This window comes from Agelaius tricolor, unplaced genomic scaffold (assembly GCF_023055355.1).
Source record: "Agelaius tricolor isolate 1412-34295 unplaced genomic scaffold, bAgeTri1.0.p SCAF_28, whole genome shotgun sequence".
Classification (NCBI taxonomy): Eukaryota; Metazoa; Chordata; class Aves; order Passeriformes; family Icteridae; genus Agelaius; species Agelaius tricolor.
Genome location: NW_027269288.1, coordinates 3,230,650 through 3,246,552, shown reverse-complemented (window position 1 = coordinate 3,246,552; position 15,903 = coordinate 3,230,650). Strand labels below are relative to the sequence as shown.

At 54.4% G+C, this 15,903-nt stretch overlaps 1 protein-coding gene across 1 annotated transcript in view; it reads right to left on the bottom strand.

Moving 5' to 3' along the window:
* FBXO42 (F-box protein 42) overlaps nt 1–15,006 on the bottom strand; it is a 51,259-nt gene extending 36,253 nt beyond the window's left edge. Inside the window, exon 1 of the mRNA XM_071449176.1 lies at nt 14,865–15,006. The gene's annotated coding sequence lies outside the window, so the exon portion shown is untranslated. The remainder of the gene's footprint in view (nt 1–14,864) is intronic.
* Nucleotides 15,007–15,903: the final 897 nt, after the last annotated feature.

Here is a 15,903-nt window from a genome sequence, read left to right as displayed (position 1 = left end):
GGATGGGGCTGTGCCCCTGCTCAGGATGGGGCTGTGCCCCTGCCCAGGATGGGGCTGTGCTCCTGCCCAGGATGGGGCTGTGCTCTGGGCCGGGATGGGGCTGTGCTCCTGCTCAGGATGGGGCTGTGCTCCTGCCCAGGATGGGGCTGTACTCCTGCCCAGGATGGGGCTGTGCTCCTGCTCAGGATGGGGCTGTGCTCCTGCCCAGGATGGGGCTGTGCTCCTGCTCAGGATGGGGCTGTGCTCCTGCTCAGGATGGGGCTGTGCTCCTGCTCAGGATGGGGCTGTGCTCTGGGCCGGGATGGGGCTGTGCTCCTGCTCAGGATGGGGCTGTGCTCCTGCTCAGGATGGGGCTGTGCTCCTGCTCAGGATGGGGCTGTGCTCCAGGCAGGGATGGGGCTGTGCTCCAGGCCAGGATGGGGCTGTGCTCCTGCTCAGGATGGGGCTGTGCTCCTGCCCAGGATGGGGCCATGCTCCAGGTCAGGATGGGGCTGTGCTCCTGCCCAGGATGGGGCTGTGCTCCTGCTCAGGATGGGGCCATGCTCCAGCCCAGGATGGGGCTGTGCTCCTGCCCAGGATGGGGCCGTGCCCCTGCTCAGGATGGGGCTGTGCTCCTGCCCAGGATGGGGCTGTGCTCCTGCCCAGGATGGGGCTTTGCTCCTGCCCAGGATGGGGCTGTGCCCCTGCCCAGGATGGGGCTGTGCCCCTGCTCAGGATGGGGCTGTGCTCCAGGCCAGGATGGGGCTGTGCTCCTGCCCAGGATGGGGCTGTGCTCCTGCCCAGGATGGGGCTGTGCTCCAGGCCAGGATGGGGCTGTGCTCCTGCCCAGGATGGGGCTGTGCTCCTGCCCAGGATGGGGCTGTGCTCCTGCTCAGGATACAGAAGGACAGGAGGGTCTGTCCTTCCCTCCCTCCCAGCCTGGGATCACAGAGCAGCTCCCCAGGAGGCAGAGGTTTCACATCCTCAAGCCTTTCCAAAATCCTGAGCAGGAGTTTTTGCTTCTGGCCCGGGGACAGTGGGACCCTGAGGATGGTGATGGACCGGGGCATTGTCAGGACCTTGTGTGATCCCAACAACTTTTATTTGTGCTCTAAATAATGTCCAAATCCTGCTGGAGAGGGTCATGGGAAGTGCAGGAATGCACACCCACTAGAAAGAGGTGTTTTCCAGCTAGTAAATCCCAATTTGGATCCTCTGGAGCAGGCTCAGGAATAACCCAACACGGCAGGCTGATCCCAGGCACAAAACACCAAAAATCATCTTTAGAACAGTGGGAGGAGCCTCAAATAGCATATCTGAGGATGGAGAAGCCCCACTGAGTTTTGTCTGCTCTTCCCAAGCCACTTGATAATATTATAAATATTCCAAAGCATCTCCTTTGGTAAATTCTTGTTTCCTAAACGTTTGAACATAAGGAATAACCATCCTCAGAGTTTTCACACCCACGCTGTGTTCTTTTTTGGAAGAAAACAAGGCCAGCAATAAACCCAGCTCCCAAAAGGCAGCTCACTGTCAAAATAACCCTCCAAGCTTGACCTGCCACGGATGTGGATTTTGTTTGGAAGGGCGGGCTGGGAATAACCACCCCTGGAATGTAAAGCAAAGCCCTGTCCTAAAACCCTGCTCCAATACAGAAAAAGGAAAAAGAACCCAGGCAGTTGGCAAGAAAGAGCTAAAGCATCCCAGCAGCTCCTGCTGCCAGTTATTCAGGAGATCCATGAGGGAAAATCCCACACCTGGGGTTTTACTGGTTATTCCAGGAGCAGAACTGAGTGTTCCTGCATTTTTGGGTGATGCAAGAGGTGCTTTCTCCCTCATCCTGCCTCTCCAGGTGCTCTCTGCTTGCACCACACCGGGCTCCACTTTGCACCTGGGCTAAAATGAATCTCTGAGCACTCAAAAAGCTGCAACCAAGAGATTTAAGCAGTTGTGTCTCATTCCAAAGTAGCTGCAATCCAATTAACTCCAGCATCGGATCGAGCCCTGAAAACGCCAACACATCCCCGAACATTCCATGATATTCTGCACCCCAGAGCCCTGCTGGTCCCAGAGAAATGCCTGTCTATCCCAGCACTGGGAAGGGTTTTTGGGGTGTTGAGGAATCAGCCTGGAGCTGGAGCAAGGAGCAATGGCAGCTGCTCCAGGAAGCGCTGGGAGGGCAGCGGGAGCGCGGCTCTGCCGGCGCCGATGGAATCTGCCTGCCCTTTCCTGAAAGCTGCCTCTCTGCCAGCTGGCAAAACATTTCATAATCCTCTTCCTCCTTTCAGAGCACTTCCATTTTCCCTCTCTCCCCTGCTGAAATTAGTTAAGAACCTGCTATTTATTCCTAAAGTAATTATCTGGAACAAACAGCTGAGGAATATTAAGTGCAGGCAGAAATAACCCCACGGGGTTGAAGCACTGCTCCAAACCTACTGCTGCAAATCCCCTCTTGGCTCAAGGAGCTTTTCCTACCTGCAGGCCCCTCTCCTGGTCCCATGGAGCCCAAAGCTCAGGTGTGGGTGGTACTGGTGGCTCCCTCCCGAGCTGCCTCCTCCTCTCCACAACTGCCAGCTGCTTCAGGAAGTGCTTGAACCTGCAGGGTTTTTGACCTGCCCTTTTCCCACCTCTTTTTATGGATTTTATGGAAAAAAGCCTCCAAGGCCAAGCTGTTGAATGGCAATGAGAGGCTGAACACCAGTCCTGAGTCACTGCAGACACAGGGAATGCTCATTTCCACAGGCCACAAGGAACACAAGGAATGCTCCCTCCAAGGAGGAGCTGCTGCTCCCACTGGGAACAAAACAAAACAAAACAAAACAAAACAAAACAAAACATTCCAGGTGTGTGAGAGAAGCCAGCCCGGCTGGGCCAGGGCTTGGGCTGCCAGGAGAGAGGGATTTCATTGCACCTGGCAATCAGGAGCCCTCGTGGTAATGTAGGGGTGGAAGGCAGCAGCTGTCTCCAGCCTGCTCCAGACTCTTCCTCATACTTTGGAATGGCTTTTTCCATGTGCCAGCGTCTCCAGGGGACACTCTGGGGACAGCCACACTTCTGACTGATTCTCTGCCCCAGTTCAAATAAAAATCCTCTTCCAGCAGACAGAAATGGTTCATTTTTCCTTTTTAAAAAAAAATCTTATCTCTATGGGAAGGATTCTTTTCACATTTTCAGTATTTTTGTGTTTGTCTCCCCAGCTGTGCCATCAAGGACTTCACCTGCAGCTCTCCCTGATGCTGGTTTTGCTCTAAAAGAAGCTCTGAGACCCTTCCTGGAGTGAAAAGAGGAAAATCCAGCACTATTTCCAAGGAGAAGCATGATGCTTTATAAAAGCAGCAGCACAGGGAGTGACAGGTCCGTGGGAACCACGGGATTGGGATAAACACCATTAAATAAAACAACACTTCCAGTCCTCCCTCACCTGCAGCAGCTGGAACTGATCCTTTTGGAAATTAACTGCTGGGCAAGCTCAACAATGGGAAAAAAACCACAGATTTTAGTCCAAAAAAGGAAAATACAGCCTCTGGGAAGCTGTGGGATGAGCAACATCCTCTCTGTGCAGAGCGAGACCTCAGGAACACCAGCACCATGGATGTTCCTTATTCCTGCAAAACAGGCACTTCCAAGGGTTCTTTGAAGAACTGCTTCTCCCTTTTTTTTTTCCCAACACAAAATTGTTTTTTCTTTCATACAAGTCACCCAGGAAAAGAAAGGATTCCTAAATTCCATCTGCAAGGCAGAAAATTCCACCATTTCTCTGTCAGCACAACCTCCCTGTGATGGTTTTGCCTGTTAGAACTGTGGGTTTAGGGACTTCAGGAAAAAAATCCAAATTACAGCATTTTTACTGCTGCCCATTGTCCTGGAACTGCACCACTGCAGCTGAATTTTGGTTTATATTTCTGTAATAAAAAGGTACCAAAATCCCAGGAATTCCTCCCAGCCCAGTGATGAGCTGATCCTTGGCTATTCCAGATTCCTGCTCGTTTTTTTTCCCAAGGTTTCAGTTCAAAAATAAGCAGCAGTGTGACATTACACAGCAGGATTTATTGCACAAACAGCACAGCAACCTACAAATAAATCCTGCTGAATCTGTTTTCCCACAAAATGAATGCACTGAAACCCAGAATGAAAATGTGGGGGCTTATCCTGGATTTATTGGAGGAATACAAAGCTGGGAGCTGAGGTTTGAGGGACTTTTTGGTGTGGGGTTCACAGGAAAAGGGGAAGCAGAGTTTAATGACACCACACTTGAGGTGTACATAGGAAATCATCATTATTAAATATAATAATAAATTTTATGTAATAAAATATTAATAAATATGAAGTAATATGCAGGAAATTTATAATGAAAGCATGAGGAAAACACTTCAACTGACCCAAAATCCAGCCTGGTTTTGCTCACATGAAAAACAAGTCTGAAAACACAATTCTTGGGAGTTCCATATTTGCCTTTCCACACCAAAAAAGACAACCCTTAAATATCCCTGCAGAAAACCATGAAAAAAGCCAAAATCTCCACCATCCACCAACCCTTCCACTTGTTATGGATGCATGGATTTGGAGAATTTCCATGGTTTTGGACAATATGATTACCCTTGAAAGAGTTGGATTTGTTTCAGACCTGCCAAAATCTGCCTTGCCAAGCCCTGGCATCACAAGAGGAGCTCCTCGGGTGCAATAATCGGCTGCTCCCTTTTCCCGTGCTCCCGAAATCCCCTAAATTTAGTAGGAAATGAGGAGGATTTCGGGCTCACACACTCCCTCTGCCGGCCCCCGCCAAGCCCTGAATTCCAATTATCACCTCGGCTTTTCCGAGCAAACAAATTCTGTTCCATCTGCAAATTGAACACCCTGCAAGCCCCAAAACCCGGAATAACCCCTAAGCAAGCAAACAGAAGCCTCTGGGGCTGGAAAATTGAGGTTTTTCCAGGGAAAAGGGCAGCTGCTCCTCCTGGTGCAATATCTGCTGTAGGAGGATGAACTTTACAGGATAAAAACATTTATTCAAACCTGCTCAGGATGATTTACTGGCAAGAATTCCTGATCAGGAATGATGAGCAAAGCCACACTGGGAGATGCTGGGAATTGCTGTCACCCCTCCCTTCACCAGGAGAGCACAGGAGCTCCTGGACAAGCTCTTGGAAAGCTGTGGAGAATTGTCTGGAGAACAGCCTGTGAGAATGTCACAGCATTCCCTGAGTCCTACAACCCCTGACACCTCCCAAAGTCACCAAAACTGGTTCATCTGCACAAATGAAGGGAAATTTATAATGGAAGCAAGAGGAAAACACAGCCACCGACCTAAATCCAGCCCACTTCTGCTCACCTGAAAAACCAGCCTGAAAAAACTCCTGCAAGTTCTGGGTTTCCATCCAGCCCAATGCCCAGTTCCAACTGCCCAGGCACAATAACCGAATGAAAAAAGGGAGATATCTCAGCAAAGGGTTTGTTAACAAAACACCCAAACATCCTGGATGCCCTCATTCCTGATGGGCTGCATTAGGGGCCTGTGGGACTGTTTTATTAAAGTGCATTCTCTGCAGAGCAGCAGTGGGGGATGCCCAGGGTGTCTCCCAGCACCATTCCCAGGGAAGCCATGGTCCCCACGGTCCCCAGGTGTCCTGCAGGAAAGGTGAGTGCTGGAGCTTCCTTGGCTGGGAGAGCCCTGGAGCTCATCCAGCTCCTGCAGCCCCCAGGCAGCTGGGGAGCAGGAAAATGGCATTTCCTACCCTGCACTGCTCAGGATGGGGGTGTCAGGCCTCTTCCTCCTCCTCCTCCTCCTCCTCCTCTGTCTCTGGGATTTGGAGCTCTCTTGCCTTTGCTGAGGATGCTCCCAGTCCCCTTCCAGTCTTAAGGAACTTGGGGGCACTGAGGATTGTGGAATCATGGAATGGTTTGGGTAGGGAGGGACCTTAAAGCTCATCTTGTTCCATGGGCAGGGACATCTCCCACTGTCCCAGGTGGCTCCAAGCCCCAATGTCCAGCCTGGCCTTGGGCACTGCCAGGGATCCAGGGGCACCCTGTGAATGCCCACATTCCCAGGGAAGGATTTATCCCAATATCCCACCTGAACCTACTGGATCCTAGAGCAGGATCCTTGAGGCCTGCCTGCTCCTGTTGAACCAGGGAGAGGGGGCAGCAGGATCAGGAATCAGTGAGAGGGAAAGCAAAGTAAACTTTGCTTCCAAAAATCCATCGAGGGCTGGACACAGGAGTCCCTTCAGAAACCACCAGCACTTCCAGAAGCTGGGAACACCCAGGATTCACACCTCACTGCAGTGCTGTCCACACAAGCCAGGCAATCCCTGGTGGGACAATCAGGCAGGATTGTGGGGTCCAACAGTGCTGAAAACTCAGGGTGGATGTTGTGCAGTGGGAATGAAGGATGGAGTTTCAGGAAAATGAAGCCAAGCACAGCCAGGTCAAGGTCAGGGTTTTCCTGCTGTGGGTGTTCAGGCTCCAGCCTCTGGTTGTCCATCATGACATGGTCATGGCAGCACTCACACACACCCATCACAGACTCATGGAATTGGTAAGGCTGGAAAAACCCTACACAATCACCAAATCCATTGTTCCCCCAGCACCACCATGCCCCCACTAAACCATGTCCCCAAGTGCCACATCCTGGGACCAGCCAGGGGCCATTGGCCTCTTGCTCACCTGAGCACACCTGGCTCCTGTCCAGCCCTGGACAGTGGCAAAGGAGGAGTTGAGGGGTGTAACAATTTTATTTTTGCAATAAACAAACTTATTCTTCAGCCCAGATTCACCAACCACAATCTTCCTCTCCCCACAAAAACACACCAGTCACCAACAGCCCCCAGACCTTGCACCCAAAGCAAAGATGAGCTCAAGGCTACTGACTTTCAAGCCATAAAAAGAGAAAGATACACTGTAAAAAACCCATTTTATTGCAGCCTGGCTGGCCAAGGTTTGATTGTAATCGATGCCCAGGGCTTTCAGACACACTGCTGCCTTGGCAGTGGCGCTGATGCAATGTTTTTGTTAGCAAGCAGGACACCAGGACATCACCACCACCTCCACATGGACATGACCAGGGATGAGCACCCAAACTGCCCTCCCAGGACACAGCAGTGTGTCACACACACCCAAAGGGTGCTTTTGGGATGCCCACTGGCTGTGCCTCACACCAAACCTGTCTGTGCTCCCCTTCATGCCCAGCCCTGCCATTCCCCAGGTGAGGCCTTTGATGGAAGCTCCCAGGCAGGGATGAACCATCCCTGAAGCAGGGCTGGATCACATCGAGGGGCTTTAAAGGCAGAGCTGTTTGCTAAACACAGCAAAACAATAAGGAAGGTATTTTCCCTCTCTCAGGTGGAACAAAAGGAGTTTCCAGCACAGACAGACACCTGGTCTGACCACAGAGACACAACCTGAAATGATGCCTCCAACATTCCAGCCTTCCACATTCCATAGTTAACCCCATTTTGCAGGTAAAGGAACAAAAGCCACAAGAAACTGGGGTTAACAAAGCCTCTGCAGCACAGGGATCCAGGGAGCAGAGGTTTGCAGCTCCCTGTGCTGAGCTGCTGCCTCTCCAGAGCTCAGAGGGCTGTGCAGACAGTGGGAACAGAGGAAGCTGCCAAGAAACATGGGAAGGGACTTTTTACAGAGCCTGGGGTGCCAGGACCAGGGGGAATGGCTTCCACTGAGAGAAAGGAGGTTCAGATGGGATATGGGGAAGGAATCCTTCCCTGGGAGGCTGGGCAGGCCCTGGCACAGGTACCCAGAGCAGCTGTGGCTGCCCCTGGACCCCTGGCAGTGCCCAAGGCCAGGCTGGACAGGGCCTGGAGCAGCCTGGGACAGTGGAAGGTGTCCCTGCCATAGCAGGGTGGGACTGGGTGGGCTTTAAGGTCCCTCCCAACCCAAACCATTCCATGATTCTTTGCTGCCCTAATCAAAACCTAAAAAGGTGATGAGAAGTGTGATATTCCTGAAAAACAAACAGTGTGTCCTTGAGCCCCATGGAGGTGCTGGAGTGTGTGCAATCCAAAGGTGCTGGAATTCATGGCTGGGCTTTTTTAGCAGAAAATGTGAATTAGGGAGGGCAGACACCCAGCAGCCTCTGCAATTTCAGCCTCTGGAGCCCTTGCTGTGCTGTGCAATGGGGATGGAGAGAAGAACCTACAAGCCTAAAGGTCCATGGTGAGATGTTGGTGTAGGCAAAGGGCAGTGCTGGGAAAAAAAAAAAAGGCTGGGAAAGAGGGAAACACCACAGGCCTGACCTTGAGACATCCCAATTCCTTGCTGAGAACCCCAGGGAGCCAGGCTGAGCCTGGTGCTTTGCAGCCAGACAGCATCCCTGGGATTCCCTGTCCGTGGAGCTGGGAGCTGCTCTCCTGGAGCTGCACTCCTGCAGACACTGCACAGAACCATGGAGTGCCCTGAGCTGCAAGGGACCCACAGGGATCAAACCCGACCCCTGGCCCTGCACAGACACCCCAACAATCCCAGCCTGTCCAAACCCTCCTGGAGCTCTGGCAGCCCCAGGGCTGGGACCATTCCCTGGGGAGCCTGGGCAGTGCCCAGCACCCTCTGGGGAAGAGCCTTTCCTGATCTCCAACCCAAACCCCCCTGGCCCAGCTCCAGCCCTTCCCTGGCTCCTGTCCCTGCTCACAGGCAGGGATCAGAGCTGTCCCTCCACCTCTCCCCCCCAAACCAGCACCTCAGTGGGGGAAAATCCCAACCAGTTCCCAGCAAACAGCAGGCAATGAGCAACAGAGGATTGTCTGAAATCTCTGAGGGGGTAAAGCAGGTGGGCAGGGATGGATCTGAGGTGCAGACCAGCCCCAGGGTGGTGGCAGTGCAACCCTGTTATTACAGAACTGGAAGGATTGCTCTGCATGCCCTTGGAGCCCTGGCCTGAAAGGAGGGAGAAATGGCACTAAATGCACAGGGAATCTCAGCACAGAGAGGTGTGAGGGGCTGGGAACAGCATCCACCAACCACCAGGCAAACCCCAACCACAGCTGAGCCAGGACTGGAAAATACAACCCAGGGATTCCATGTGGAACACATTTCATGAGTCTGACCCACCCAATGGGCTGGGGGAGGATTTGCTGCAGTTTCCACTGATTTGAGCAGAATAAATAAGAGCATTTGTTCTTGTTCAGTACAGGATTTTCTTATTCCTCAGCTAACAGGAAAGGAAATGCATGGAGAAGCAGAAGCACTGGATATTGGGGATGAGGAAAGCAGGAGCCATCCTTCCATCCTTTGTGCCATGCCTGGGTGTTTAGGGAGGCTTAAATATCAAATACTAAGAAAGAAACAACAAAAAAATGCACTCAGATCCATATTATGTTAATGAGCAAACAAAAATTCAGGGAAATTGTGCAAATTTCAAGTTCATCTCTACCATTCAATGACAAAATGAGCTCCCCAAGATGTCCCTTTGTTACCATCCTGTCACCACAACAATCACCATTAACCAGCACCACTCAAGCAGGAGAATGGGGCAAATCCCTGATCATCACACAGTGTGGAACCCTGGGATCTCAAAGCACCCAGGATTCCTGCTCAGAGCAGGCTACAGCATCCCCTGTGCCCCTCCTGAGACCCCAGGAGTCTGTGTCTGCAAAAACCCAAAAGTCTGGGAGCTTTCAGGAATTCCCAGCAGCTGCTGGGACTGGGAAAGGAAACGCCCGGCCCAAGAGCAGCTCTGGGAAGAGCAGCACGGACTAAAGGTGGCTCAGAGGAACTGAAGGCAGGAATTCCACAGGGCTGCTGCTTCAGAGGGAGCTGCATCTGAAGGGTGTTTTGGGCAGCTGGTGTGCATCCAGCTCCAGGGACAAGAAAAGGCAGCGATTCCCAGGGCCAGCCCCTTCCCTGGAAGCTCAGCGTGAGGACAACGGCACCCAAAGGGTTCAGGAGTCTCTTTTAAAGCACAAATAAATCACACTGCAGGCTCTCCAGAGTGACACAAACCCAGCTGGAATGGTTAATCTGTGTCCCAGATTCCCTGATGTGAGAAATTTGGGGATGGACAGTTCTTCCCACAGCCACCCCGACTTCACAGCAAGATTCTGACATTTCTGAGCTGCTTTTCATCCAGAAAACCCCAAATCACTTCTCAAACCAGAGATCTTTTTACCCAGAAAATCCCAAATCACTCCTCAAACCAGAGATCTTTTTACCCAGAAAATCCCAAATCACTCCTCAAACCAGAGATCTTTTTACCCAGAAAACCCCAAGTCACTCCTCAAACCAGAGATGATCTTCTGCCCACCCACTGAAACCTAATGGGAGTCAAAATCATGGAATGGTTCAGGTTAGAAAGGACCTTAAAGCTCATCCCATTCCCTGCCATGGACAGGGACACCTTCTAGATTTGCTCCAAGCCCCATCCAACCTGGCCTGGAAAGAGAAGTTCCAAATAAATAAAAGCATCTCTGCCAACTTACCTTAAGCCTCCAAAACCCCAAATTATGATAAAACTGGCACAGGTACAAGACAAAATGAGGCAGGGAAATGCTTCCAAAGGAGTCTGGAAGCCAGGGAGAGATGCAGTGCATTGGAATTGCCAATTGCTGGTGCCTGAGCTGCATCCACGTTTCCCATGGGGGGAAAATGAGGATTCTCAGTCACAGATATTGCAGTGGGAGTTCAGCAAGCAAAGATAAATATTTAAAGATTGCCATAGAAATGGGGGAGAGAACACAGTCCAGAGCAGCTCCTGAAACAGCAAATTCCCGACAGGAAGAGCCCTGATTCCTGCAGGTTGCTCGACACGAGCCACGTTTTTCACGTGGATGTGTCACCCCTGCTTTGCTTTGATCCAGCAAGGCAGGCGAGTTCAAAAGGAATTCTGACCTGGATTTCCCAACTCCATCACAAGCTGTGCTGGCTGCTCCTGGCAGCACAGCCTGGATGCTGCTGGGGACAGCCCAGAGATGTCGGTGGGAAACACGCTTGGGAGGGAGCCCCTACCTTGATAAACACCAGCACTTCCCAGAGGCCTCTTCCCAGCTTTTATCTGGATTTGGGCCAAACCCGAGCCTGCCTCCAGCTCCAACACCTCTCCTGAGCCCTCACAGCCGTCTCCAGGTGATGCTGCCTTTCCCGAGTCAGAGCCTGAAGCTTACCCACCTCCAGCCTTAGGAAAATCCTGACTGGATGTTTTCCAACAAAGCCTGCCCTGTCGGAACACACAGGGAAAAATCACTTCCCTTGGAGGCGCAGCTCTGTTTACACAGAGAGTGGGAAGCCTCTTCCAGCAGCCCTCGCTCACATCCTGTGGAAGTGGCTGGGATGGAAGCGGGCTGTGCCCAAACCCAGCAGCTCCTGAAGCCCTGGGAACACAACTCCATGGATCTGGGAATGCACAGCCAGAGCATCCCTGAGCTGGGAATGCACAGCCACACCATCCCCAAACTGGGAATGCACAGCCACACCATCCCTGAGCTGGGAATGCACAGCCAGAGCATCCCCGAGCTGGGAATGCACAGCCACACCATCCCTGAACTGGGAATGCACAGCCACACCATCCCCAAACTGGGAATGCACAGCCACACCATCCCTGAGCTGGGAATGCACAGCCAGAGCATCCCCGAGCTGGGAATGCACAGCCACACCATCCCTGAACTGGGAATGCACAGCCACACCATCCCCAAACTGGGAATGCACAGCCACACCATCCCTGAGCTGGGAATGCACAGCCACACCATCCCTGAACTGGGAATGCACAGCCACACCATCCCCAAACTGGGAATGCACAGCCACACCATCCCTGAGCTGGGAATGCACAGCCACACCATCCCTGAACTGGGAATGCACAGCCACACCATCCCCAAACTGGGAATGCACAGCCACACCATCCCCAAACTGGGAATGCACAGCCACACCATCCCTGAACTGGGAATGCACAGCCAGACCATCCCTGAGCTGGGAATGCACAGCCAGAGCATCCCTGAACTGGGAATGCACATCCAGAGCATCCCTGAACTGGGAATGCACAGCCAGAGCATCCCCAAACTGGGAATGCACAGCCACACCATCCCTGAGCTGGGAATGCACAGCCACACCATCCCCAAACTGGGAATGCACAGCCAGACCATCCCTGAGCTGGGAATGCACATCCAGAGCATCCCTGAACTGGGAATGCACAGCCACACCATCCCCAAACTGGGAATGCACAGCCACACCATCCCCAAACTGGGAATGCACAGCCACACCATCCCCGATCTCCCACTCCAAACCTGTCACTCCTGGCAGACGTGCAGACTATATGCATTCCATTTCCTGGGATCAAGGACAGGATGAGGAGCACATCCCAGCTCTCCCAGGCAGCAAACACCTCTGCAGAAGGTGCCTGATGCAGTGACGGGAATGCCCAAATCCCAGGTCACCCACGTTCAGCAGTGGGAATAAACCAACCCCACCTTCATTCCAAGCCCAGGCAGGGCAGGAGCACGTGTCCTGCAGGTGAGCTTCCCTCAGGGGCTGCTCCCACAGCCAAATGCAGGGAAAAACCGAGTCCAGGGAATAAAGGCTGGAGTAAACTCCAATTAAAATTGAAAATTGTACACTCCGCCTGCAAAAACCCACGAGAGAAAATGGCAAAACTGTCTGGAGTCTTTCTGAACCCAAGAGCTTCACCTGCCACCCTGGAAAAGCAATGCTGGTGCTGCCCTGGGTGGAGTCACCTGTCAGGGAACACTCCGGGGAGCACAGCAGGAAAAACACACACAAACATCCCTGCCATGCCAAAACAACCACGGGATGTGGCTCTGCCACCGCCCCACACACAACTCCAGGAGAACAGCACCGAGTCCAACACCATGGAACAACACCAGACAGGCACCACCCTGCCCTGGAAAAGTGTCCAGGCTGGACAGGGCCTGGAGAGACCTGGGAGAGGGGAAGGTGCCCCTGCCTGTGGCAGGGATGGTCTGCAAGGCCCTTCCAACCCAAACCCTTCTGGATTCTATGAAACAGATGGAATTCTGCCCAAGATTTTGCTCTCATCTTTACTTGTGACACCAAGAAAACACCAAGCCCAGGGGATGGACACAACCTGAGAGAAAAATCCCGGTTTTCAGCCTTTCTCTGGCATCAGCACAAGGAAAAGGAAGGAGAGATGGTGGTGGGAACACCCAGGGCTGTGGGAATGAGGAAACCTCCCAGTCTGGCACTTGCTCTCCAGACAGGCCAAGCCCAGGCTGCGAGGCTATGTCGCGATATGAAGCACTTTGTCAGGACACCGCGGCACTGCCCCCGAGCCGCGGCTTCCCCAGGAAAGGACAGGTGGGGAAAGGCCCCTTCCCACCCAGGGCACGGATTGAGGTCAGCAGCTCCTCCACGGGAATTCGCCGCAATTCCCGTCCCTTCCAGCCACGGGGAACAGTTCCAGCTGCTGACCCGAGCCGGCTCCCAGGGATGATTAAAGCCAGCCGAGCACAAACGACATTCCCGGCGATCCCGGGGTTATCTCCCATTCTCGACTCCCCTTTTGTTCCTCTCCGAGCATTCCCTGGAGTTCGGGTCATTAACAGCGAGACACCCCAGCCCTGCTCCCGCTCCTCCTGAGAGATGCCGACTGGAAAGGCGACTGGAAAAGCCGAGAGAGGCTGGGCAGGATGAGATAATGCATCGCTCCTGCCGAGCCCTGCAGCGCTGCTCAGCCCAGCCCAGCCCCGTCGTGACAAGAACAGCAGCCCAAATCAATCCGAACCACGTTCCCAAAGCCCCGAGCGGAGACAGCGACACCCCAAAGGACACCCCAAAGCCCCGGGCTGGGCACCTCGGCTGCTCCCAGACCACGATCCCGTCCCCAAGCCGGGGCAGTGACACAAACCCGGCCGCGGAGCGAGGGGAGAGGCGGATCCACGCCGAGAGCAAGCGGGGACTGAGCCTCACCTTTGTTTTCACACCAACCCAAGGCGAGCTGAGGTTCTGGGGACATCCCCTAGAGACATGTCAGCCCCCCAAAGAGCCGCTGATCCCCCCCTAAAAACCACACTTGCCCCCAAAAAGCTGTATTTCCCTCCCTAAAAAGCTGTTTCCTCCCAGAAGAGCCATGTTCTCCCCCTAAAAGCCGAATTTCCCCCCAAAAAATGCCATTTCCCCCCACTGCCGACACTGCCAGCCTGTGCCTTGGCACTGCCCTGTGCCAGCACTGAATTTTGGGGAAACAGGGCTTTTAGGGAGAAAATGGGGCGCTTTTTCTTTCTTTTTTTTAGGGGGAGTGATATGGCTTTTTTTGCGGGAAGAATTTGGGGGGCAAATATGGCTTTTAGGGGGCAAACATGGCATTTAAGGGAAGACATGGCTTTTCAGGAGGAAAATAGAGATCTTAGGAAAGAAACGTGTCTTTTTGGGGAAAACACGAGGTTTTCTAGAGAATCGTGGCTTTTACGGAAAACAAATGGCTTTTTCTGGGGAAACGCGAGGTTTTTGGGGAAATGTCTTTTATGGAGAGAAACATGTATCTTAGGGAAGGAAACATATGGCATATTGGGGAAGAAACATCGCTTTCTGGGGGGAAGCTTGGCTTTTTGGGAAGGAAACACGGCTTCCAGGGGGCAACATGGGTTTTTTAGGGAGCAACGCGGCTTTTTTAGGGGCAAGCTTTGCTTTCTCCCCGCCCTAAGGGAGCCCCCGGGGCCGCCTTCCCCTCTCACCCCGGAGCTGGGAAGGGGCTTCCCCCTCCCAGAAGGGGCTACACCCACCCGTGGGCTCTGCCCTCCGCAGCGACCCCCAAAACGCTGTGAGAGGCTGGCACAGGGGCTCCCCACACCCTCCACCCTCCAATGTGGCCCCCTCCACACCAGGCCTGTCCCGCCCCGAGGGGCCCGTCCCGCCGCCCCGCTCCCCAGGGAAGGGTCCCGCCCGGGGAAGCCGCACCGCGGGGCCGCTCTCACCTGCCGCCGGGCCGGGCCGAGCCGGGCCGGGCCCTCAGGGCTGCGGGCGGCGGGGCCGCTGCGTCGCCCCGGTGACGGCTCCGACCGGCGCCGCCATCTTCCCTCCCCGCCCTCCCGCCGCTACCCCGGCCGCGCCGGCCGCGCACTGCGCAGGCGCAGGGCCGCCTCCCTGGGATCACGTGCTGATGGGGCGGGCATGGGGGTGGTGTTATGGTGGCGCCATGATGGGAAGGTCAAGTCTTCGCTTCGCGGCGCAGCACGGGGCCGCCATGTTTGGATGGTCCCGCCGCCATGTTGGGACGGTCCCAGCGCCATGTTGGGCGAGGCGGGCGGGCGAGGCCGCCATGTTGGGGAGGTCGGCGCTGAGGCGGAGGTGCCAAGGCGGGTCCCGTTCCTTGTCCCGTTCCCTCCCGGTTTCCCACCCTCATCCACAGCCCCGTGAGGCGCAGCTGGAGCACGGGGCCCTGCTCCGCCCGCAGGGGCGCCCCTCAGCGCCTGCTGCAGCCCCTCCATGTCCCGGTGTACCCCTTAGAGACCCAGAGCGCCTGAGGGCGCGGCAGGGAGGCAGGATGGGCGCTGTGCCCGCAGGGCTGTGGTGCCTCTCTTCCCATGGAAGTGAGGAAGGGAGGGAGCGGAGCCCATTCCATGGGGGAGCAGCCCTGTGCAGGGCTGTGTTTCACCATCAGATCCCGGTGGCGGATTGTGTGGGGACATTATTCTCCGGGGAAGAGGTGATCACTGCCACGCTGTCTGTCCCACAGACCCGCATCCCGCCCGGAGGAGCCGGCTCAGCATCCTGGGCCCGCGCCCTGCCCGAGGAGAGCCGGGATCCGCGGCCAGGAGCCGGTGCTGGGCTGGGATAACCCGGGATGAGCTGTGGGATGTGACCCAGGCGCTCTGTGGGATAACCGGGGAGGAGCCATGGGATGTCCCAGGTGCCTTGTGCAAGGCTGGAATAACCTGGGAGGAGCCGTGGATGTCCCAGGTGCTTTGTGCAGGGCAGGGATGACCCGAGAGGAGCTGTGGGATGTCCCAGGTG